At 34.9% G+C, this 9988-nt stretch overlaps 1 protein-coding gene across 1 annotated transcript in view; it reads right to left on the bottom strand.

Moving 5' to 3' along the window:
* LOC7454383 (uncharacterized) overlaps window positions 1–9988 on the bottom strand; it is a 61132-nt gene that overhangs the window by 24273 nt on the left and 26871 nt on the right. The window lies entirely within an intron of this gene.

Below are 9988 nucleotides of genomic sequence, written 5' to 3' on the forward strand. Positions count from 1 at the left end.
AAACAAGTGTGTATCAAATTCTCTTTACTCTGTTTTCTTATAGATTTTCTGATTCTAATATTTGGTATCAGAGCCTCTACACGGGGTTTAATCAAAAGTCTTTAAGAAAACATTAGTTCAGTGAACAGAGTTCATGACGAGTGAAAGCAGTTTTGTGCAGCTAGCCATTCCTAAGTTCGATGGGCATTATGATCATTGGAGCATGCTCATGGAGAATTTCCTGCGATCCAAGGAATACTGGGGATTGGTAGAGACTGGGATCCCTGCAACAGCAGAAGGGATGGATCCTACAGAGGAACAGAGAAAGACAATCGAAGATCATAGGCTAAAGGATTTGAAGGTGAAGAACTACTTATTTCAAGCCATTGATCGATCGATATTGGAGACAATTTTGAAGAAAGACACGTCGAAAGATATTTGGGACTCCTTGAAACATAAATATCAAGGCACGACTCGAGTCAAACGTGCCTAGCTGTAAGCTCTTCGCAAAGAGTTTGAGGTGCTTCATATGAAAATGAGAGAATCAGTGAATGATTACTTTGCACGAACTCTCACCATTATTAACAAGATGAGAATTCATGGAGAACATATGAATGATGTGGTAGTCATTGAGAAGATCTTAAGGTCCATGACTCCAAAATTTGATTATGTTGTGTGTTCAATTGAGGAGTCAAATGATATTGACATTCTGTCCATCGACGAACTTTAAAGCAGTTTGCTCATTCATGAACAACGAATGAGCAGGCATACTTTGGATGAACAAGCACTGCAAGTTACAAATGAAGCTTTACCAGGAGGATGGAACTGGGGTCGTGGAAGAGGAAGAGGAAGAGGACGAGGCTGATCTGTTTTTGACAAATCCATGATTGAGTGTTACAAGTGTCATGGATTTGGCCATTTTCAATGGGAGTGCACTAAAAAGGAGAAGCAGACGCACTTTGCCGAGACAAGTGAAGAAATGTTGCTCATGGCGTACGTGGATGATGAACAAGCTAGAAGTGAGTGCATATGGTTCCTGGATTCAGGGTGCAGCAACCATATGTGTGGAAAAAAAGGAGCTGTTTGATGTTTTTAATGAAGGCTTCAAGGATTCAGTCAAACTGGAAAATTATGCAAGCTTGAAAGTACAAGGAAATGGCAGTATTCAAATGGAGATAGATGGGATCATGCATGTGATTACTGAGGTGTTTTATGTGCCAGACCTGAAGAACAATCTACTAAGCATTGGGCAACTACAAGAGAAAGGTCTTGCAGTTCTCATGTAACACGAAACTTGTAAGATTTTTCATCCAAATAGGGGTTTAATCATTGAAACTGCCATGTCGCATAACAAAATGTTCATTTTCATTTCTAAATATCAGTCAAAGGAACAAAGGTGTTTTGTCTCCCTTATCACAGACCAGTCTCAACTTTGGCATTGTCGATATGGGCACCTAAGCTGGAATGGTCTCAAGGTTCTTCAACAGAAAAAGATGGTAGAGGGTATGCCACAACAGTTTAGCATCCCTTCTAAAGTCTGTGAAGATTGCTTGGTGGGAAAACAACGAAGAGATTCATTTCTAAAGGCAAGCACATGGAGGGCATCTGATATTCTTCAGCTAGTACATGCTGATATTTGCGGGCCAATCAATCCAATTTCAAATAGCAAAAAGAGGTATCTCCTCACTTTCATAGACTTCAGTAAAAAAACTTGGGTGTATTTTTTGGTTGAAAAGAGTGAAGCTTTTGTTGTTTTTAAACACTATAAAGCTAAGGTTGAAAAAGAAACAGGAGCATGCATAAGGGCTCTTCGTTCTGATCGTGGAGGAGAATTCACATCACAAGACTTCACTAATTTTTGTGGTGTGAATGGGATTCGAAGACAACTAACAGCTGCATACACTCCCTAGCAAAACGGAGTTGCCGAGATGAAGAATCAAACAATTATGAATATGGTACGCAGCATACTTTCTGGGAAGCATATTCCAAAAACATTTTGGCCTGAAGCAGTTAACTGGACTGTGCATATTCTCAATAGAAGTCCCACATTTGCTGTGAGAAGTAAGACCCCAGAAGAGGCATGGAACGTCATCAAACCATCAGTAAGCCATTTCAGAGTTTTTGGATGTATATCTCACGTTCATGTACCTGATAACAGAAGAGTAAAACTTGACAACAAAAGTCACAAATGTATATTCTTTGGGGTAAGTGACGAGTCAAAAGTTTACAGATTATTTGATCCTATTTCTCATAAAATAATTGTAAGCAGAGATGTTGTTTTTGAAGAAGATCAAAGTTGGGATTGGGAGGTTTGTTATAAAGAAGCAATTGTGGCTGACCTTGTGTGGGAAACAGATGAAGGAGAGGCCACAAATGTTGGTGACAATGAGGAGGAATCAGAAGCTAACAGTACTGAAGAAAGTGAGGGCAGTGAAGAAATTGATCATGGTGTTGTCCAAGAAATGGATCATGGTGTTGCTGTCCAGGATAAAGAAATGCTATCTACGACCATGTTTGTTTCCCGGAAAGTAGTTTCCGGGAAACTATTTTCCAAACTTTTCTATGTTTGTTTGCTATTAGGAAAGTTGGTCAATGGAAAACACTTTCCCGTCAAAAAAAAATTTGGTTTAGTTTTCAGGAAAGTGTTTTCCCTTTTGGCTGTGTTTGTTTTCTGGAAAGTGGTTTCCGGGAAATCACTTTCCAAACTTTCCTGTGTTTGTTTGCCATTAGAAAAGTTGGTCAACGGAAAACACTTTCCAGTCAAAGGAAAATTTGGCTTGGTTTTCAGGAAAGTGTTTTCCTGGAAAATTTGGGCGGAAAACACTTTCCGGAAGTTGTGAAAAATTTAGAAATGTCATTATTTGCTGATTATATCAAATTTGATCCTCAAACTTTTTATTGCTATATATAATTTGTTTTGAATATTTATTTTTCAATTTCATCTCTTAAAATTTAATTTTTATATTAACTTTGGTCCTTATTTTTATAATTGTTATTTGCTTTTTCCTTATCATTTTTTTATTGAAATTTTTTATCTATCAAATTTGGTCCTCATTCTTTTGATTGTTACTTATTTTATTTGAAATAATTTATGAAATGTTAATTATTATTATTTTAATTTCTTCATCTTTCATTTTTTTTTAACTTTTTAGATTTGATCTCTATTATTTTGATTATTATTTATTTTATTTGAGATAATTTATGAAATTATATTTTTTTTCAATTTCATTCTCATTCAACCTTTTAATTTGTAAGATTTGTTCCTCATTATTTTAATAAACTTGAGAAAAATAAAATATTAATAAGTTATTTTCCAGCTCATTTTCCATGACATAACCAAATACTGGAAAGTGTTTTCCAACTTATTTTCCTTTACACTACCAAACATCAGAAAATACTTTTCCGGAATTCACTTTCCCCGGAATTCACTTTAAAAAAAAAACTACTTTCCAGCAAACAAACGGAGCACATATGCATTCATAATTTTTGTTGTAGTGAACTTTGTCATGGTAATGCTTGAATAAACTTTTATTTCTTGCCTTCTTTTACTTTGATTTTCGGTGAGCAAGTGATGAATTAGAGAAATGAAGAGTCCAAAATTTCTATTATTTTTCAATGTTGTACTCTTATGGTCTCTGAAATGGACTTTCCATGCATCTTCTGAATGATAATAGGTATATAAGACTATTCGATGATGACGTCAATTTGACCCCCTGTGTGCGTTCTCATTCTCTACTAAGATGGTGTTTGGCTCTGTGGTGGCTTTTGCGGTTAGTCCAAACACAATTTTTTATCGTTTGGTAACAACAAAAAAGCTGATATTAATCTGTGGACCCCACGTGAATTTTTGAGGTATGGCCGCAGTTAATTAGAAGTAGTTTTAGCCAGCTTTTCACGTGAAAAGCTGGTCTGAAGACAGTACACAAACAATCAAAATTTGACAAATTTGTGGTGCTTAAGACCGTTGAGAAAATTAGACAACATTATCCTCCCCTTACAAACACAACACTGTAACCGTTGCTCCAGAGATTTTGATTCACTTTGTTTTTCTTCACCAGAGACTCAAAGATCCCCAATCACTCCTCCAGATCCAAATACCCAGAATGCAAAAGATTTCCGTCGCCATACCCCCCAGATCTGTAAAAGCCACAAGAAGATCCCTAAAACCCATCACTGCGCCAGATCGCTAAGACCCCACTATTTTTGGTACCAAAAGCTCGCTCACTCCCGTTCACTCACCATCCCACACCCCCCTTCATATAAGTGACTGATCTGGTAATCGTCCTTTTTTTGTTTGATTTTTATCTATCAGTAATAATAACCCCTCTGTCTGAAGAATTTAGTTATGTGATTCTAGATCAGTAATGTGGGATCTTGTATTCGTTCCATCTGGTTGCTTGTTAATTTGTTCAATGATTACCTTAGGCATTTTATAGGCTTTGATGGCATATTGAAGTTTTTCCAGTTGCATAACCTCTAATACATATGTTTATCTCCTTTCTGTTATAGCCTGCAAAGTGTTCATTCAACTCTCATACGGTCCTAAAGAATAATGAGCAGGCACCGACGTAAAATTAATTATGTGTATATTTTTCTTCGCACTCTGCATTTCTGAGACATATTTTGAATTTTTGGGCATACACTGGTTGTTGTGTGGAATTTTGTTTAAGCGAGTCTTGAGGTGTTGAATTGAGAATTTGCTGCTGGTGTGCTTTGTTTACTATTTATAGCACCATGTGATATCATTCAATGTTCCAAATTGTAAAGCTAATAAGAGTTGTCTGCAATTTTGTCTTCTTGGAGTGTATATCAATTTTTTATTGTTGATTCATGAACTGCAGTTTATTGATTACAGTAGGTATGAATTTGAAGATGTGGTTATGTCTTGTGTACTATGAATATACGGATAGGTATTTGAATCAATTGCATTAGTGGCAGCATGCTCCCATTTTTTTAAATTGCAATTTTGATGAAATTCCTATGCATATAACATTTTGCTAGAAAAAAAATATTCAATGGAAGGTGCTGAAAGCTCGGATAAAGCATCTTGGAGTAAATAGATGCTGCATACATTTTGTGATATTTGTATTGTCGCTATTGAGAAAGGAATGAGGCCAAACACTCATTTCGATAAGGCCGAATGGAAATTTGTTATGGTTGTCTTCAAAGAGAAAATTGGTCTTGCTTTTACTAAGACTCAACTAAAAAACAAATGGGATGGTGCAAAAAAGGAGTGGAGGATTTGGAAAAACTGATTTCTGAAACAGGAATAGGATGGAATAGTGAACTTGGAACTATGAGTGCTAGTGATGAGTGGTGGAAGAAAAAAACTCAGGTTAGTTATTGATATCCTTGCTTCCTGGATTTATCTTTTTCTTGTCCTATTTCTTAAACTATTTAGCACATTTTATATGGTTTATGCATGTGCTCTTTCATATTTGTTCCATATAGGAAATCAGAGGGTTCAAAAAGTTTAGACATGCTGGGATTGAACCTTCACTTTGCAGTAAGTTTGATAGAATGTTCAGCAATGTTGTGGCGACTGGACACTATGCTTGGGCTCCATCTTCCAGAGTATTATTTGATGATGATGTTGTGAATCAAAACACTCAGGATGTTCATGTTAATGAAGAAGAAAATCTAGAGGAAGGAAGTGGTGATTCCGAGGAGGATGTCATTCTGGTGAAACTGTGAGTCGAAATTTTAATGAGGTGTTGAAGACAATTTGTTTGCTTGCGGTAGATATAATTAAACCACAGGACTCTGAATTTTTAAACACTCCACGGGAAATTGCAATGAATCCGAGATTTATGCCTCATTTTAAGGTGAGCCAGATGTTGTTTATAACAACCAATGACAAAAAAAAAATTTATTTAAGATATTGCTAGTCGTTATTTATGACATGTTGGTTAATGTTGTGTTTTGTCGTATTGTGTAGAATTGCATTGGTGCAATAGACGGCACACATGTTCGTGCTTCTGTTTCTCAGGAAAATCAAGTGCCATTTATCAGTAGAAAAGGTGTGCCGACATAGAATGTAATGACTGGATACAATTTTGATATGCAATTCACGTTTGTTTGGGCATGATGGGAAGGTAGCGCTCATGATACTCGTATTTTTCTGGAGGCTATTGATAATCCAAATATCAATTTTCCAAAACCTCCTGAAGGTAAATCTATTAAAATAATTAATTGTTATTTAAATTTAAAATATGTGTATTCTATATTTTTTGTTATTAAATTTGTTATAATTTTCTTCCTTGTTATTAGGAAAATATTATTTAGTTGATGCTGGGTACCCAATTGAATATGGATATCTCGGTCCATATAAAGGTGAGAGATATCACTTCCAAGAGTTTCGGCGTCGAGGGCAACCAACCAACCGGGAAGAGCGATTCAATCGTGAACACTCGTCACTTCGCAATGTCATTGAACGTGCATTTGGAGTGTGGAAACAAAGGTGGAGAATTTTACAGAACATGCCGGCATATCCGTACAAATTGCAAGTGCAGATTATAGTGGCATCAATGGCACTCCATAACTATATTAGGAGAAAGTCACAGGAAGATTTTGCATTTACAGAATATGATCGCAATCCTAATTTTATTCCTGATGATATTTTAGCCGATGTTTTTCCATGTCCGCAAAGCCAAGGCAACCAGCGGTCTTCTCGAATGAATTATGTCCGTGATGGAATAGCAGATAGTTTAATGAGATAATTGAAGAACAACAATAATGTAACATTGTTATTTCTTTTATGTATGAAAAAAAATGCTCACAAATGCTACTAACAACTTGAAAATTAACACATGTCCTTCTTGGTAATTTTATTAACAAAAGTACTTTCAAAAACAACTTAACCAAACACATATCAATTGCTTATTAGACAACAATACTTTTAACTACAGTTTTAACCAAATACATTTTTTTATATACACACCACAAGAAAAAGTGATTTTTTAAAAACTATTTTTATCAACTACAACCACAATCACAAAAGCCACCACTTTCCCAAACACAACCCAATGCCGCCATTACTGAAGTTTCAACTGTCTTCTATGAGTTGTATGATTAGCTCATTTGAACACTTTTTTTTTTCTTTCAATACTAACAAAACGTGAATGCTTTCTTAATAGTCATTGAAACTGTCCTTTTTAGTCTTGAGGAGTTGTGTATATCTCTGTGAACTTGGTTAAGTAGTTTTAGAGAGGTGTTTAAAAGTATGGTAGCGTTTATATTTTAAAGTGTTTTTTATTTTAAAATATATTAAAATAATATTTTTTTTATTTCATAAAATTATTTTTCACATCAATATAGTAAAACGATAAAAAAATAAAAAAATATAATTTTAAATTAAAAAAAATTGAATATTTATGAAACGTTGTGTGGGTCATATTTCCAGCGACATTTTAAATTTCTTCGTAAACTGTAATTAATCCATGAATATTAGTTATGGTTGAAATTGAAATATATGTTTTGAGTTTTATTTTTGTATTTCACCTTGATATTTAGAAAAAATCTAATATAATTATTATGTGTGTTTGATATTGTACACAAGTAATATTAACAAAAAGAACTATGTATTCTAAAAATGAAAAAACAAAGAATGTTTATTTAAATTGATTTTTTAGTGGAAACATTCATGAAAATAATAATAAATAAATTAGATAGAAAAAGGGTCTGGAAAATAAGAAAAAAATAAAAATCTTATTTATAAAACCAAGAAAAAATAGAAAATGAAAGAGAATAAAATCCAAATCCAAAAAACTCAATCGAAGTAAAAAGCTTGTCATTCAAATAAAACACTCCAAACTCTTTTGACCCAAAACCACAAGAAAAGCCGAAAGCTAAGAGGCCCAAAACAAGAAAAGAAACCAAATTGGCCTCGAGCCGGACGACGCGCCATTCATTTACCACCTGTTGGAATTTCCGGTCACTGGAAAATGAAGTTTACGAGCGCCGATTTTAATTCCCCGCCCCCCCCCCCCCCCATTCCCAATAACTACCAAAAATAATTTACTCTACTTCCTAAACAATATTGAAGCAGCTAAAACTAGACATTGCTGTGAATTAGCTTTCAAATTCTATTTTAATTTAACTTGATTGCAATTAAAATGACTATTGATAAAATTTTAATAGTTAGCATTGAAGAATAAAAACAAAGGTAAAATGGAAAAATATATTTTTATCCTAAGTTATTATGCAAAAACTTTTTCGTATTTTGTGTTTCTCGAAATCATTGACATCTGGTTAGGGAATGCTTGATTATCAAACAATAGTGATCACCCTTCAAGTAAACCAAACAACTCCCTCCTCACATCTTTCCAAACAATAAAACAAGAATGTTGCAACAAGGATGATAACATGAACATACCAAGTTATGATCCAACCACCCACTATAATAATCAAGAATCATCCTCTGATTAACCATTTAGGTGGTGGGCCAGTGGTAAGAGCTTGGAACCAAGAGGTTTGCTCCATCTGTGGTCTCAGGTTCGAGCCATGTGGTTGCTCATATGATGGCCACTGGAAGCTTACATGGTCGTTAACTTCAGGGCCCGTGGGATTAGTCGCGGTGCGCGCAAGCTGGCCCGGACACCGACGTTAAACTAAAAAAAAAAAGAATCATCCTCTGATTATCTCTTGTCACCTGATGATCATGATTATATGTCTAAATATTGATATCTGGTTAAAACTAACATCTGAGGACCAAACCTAAAATAAATATAAATTGGAGGATATAATTGAATCTGTCAAAGCTTTACATATATACTAAGACTTAGGAGAGAGAAAATAAGGGGAGGAGAAAAAAGACCAATTGTAACCGAACTACAGCTCAAATGACAGAAACACCACCCTAAAAGATGTGCCGCCACCTTCTGCGTTGAGTGCATAGGCAATCAATCTTTTTTGGCCACCATACATGCCACCAGAATAACGTGCGGGGCAATGACATGGCTGCACGTGTGTAGCACGCGTAAACCTATTTTATTGATTTATTAATATTATAATAATGCAAATAACTAAAAAGGCTGTAAGGGCATATGAATATTACAAAAAAAAAAAAACAATGATGCAAATACAAAAATACCCTCCTAAGGTAGCCTTTAATTTTTCAAAGTCAAAAGGTAAACATGAAATTTTACTGTACATGAAATATACAAAGATAAAACAACCCCCCTTTTAAGGCCAATATTTTTTAGACTTGAAGGGCACAAATGTTATTTAACTATATTAAATCTATAAAGATGCAAAAGCTCTTGGTCCAAAGGCTAATTTTTTGAGCTCTCAAGGGCAATATAGTATTTTTATTGCACATAATGATTGACAACTTTGTCCTTGATCAATTCTCAAATGACATTTGAATTTCATGGAAAATACGAGTTTATCTTTGTTGTGAAAGCAATTGTTAAGAGCAATGAAGGGCAAAATCATCATTACACTGCTTGAATTCACATCTCCTTACATGCTATAGGAAACCCCCGAGTTCTTTTAGTTTTTTTGTTAATTAAAAAGACTTTACAAGAATCTTTGGTTTCTATAGATAAATGGTAGACACCTGATGTGCTGGAATGATGATTCCGTTGTGATTGAGAAGGACTAGAATTCCCTCACCAGTAATCTTTACACACCTGATGGATTGATGAGGGGGATTCAGTCATGACAGGGTACATTGTTATACCATATGTCCAAGCAACGGTTTTTCGAGCTGCCTGGGCTGGAAAATCCCAGTTTAAAGCTTCCAGCAACTGACACCATGGCGTCTCCATGGCTGATAGATTGAGTTGTATTTATGGTGTCAACTGCAATGGATATTGTTATAATCGGGAACAAAGCTGAGGAAAAAAGAAGCATGGGAATGCCATTCTCTGATAATCCCATGATTCTTTTTTTTTTCCTCGAAGTACATTGTTATTTCAATGGCTATTGAGATGTAAGAAATGACCTTTGGGAACAAAAATGAAGATTTGGGATATCTGTGCCTGAAATAAACCTCTTTTTTTTTTCT

Source organism: Populus trichocarpa, chromosome 11, assembly GCF_000002775.5.
Source record: "Populus trichocarpa isolate Nisqually-1 chromosome 11, P.trichocarpa_v4.1, whole genome shotgun sequence".
Classification (NCBI taxonomy): domain Eukaryota; kingdom Viridiplantae; phylum Streptophyta; class Magnoliopsida; order Malpighiales; family Salicaceae; genus Populus; species Populus trichocarpa.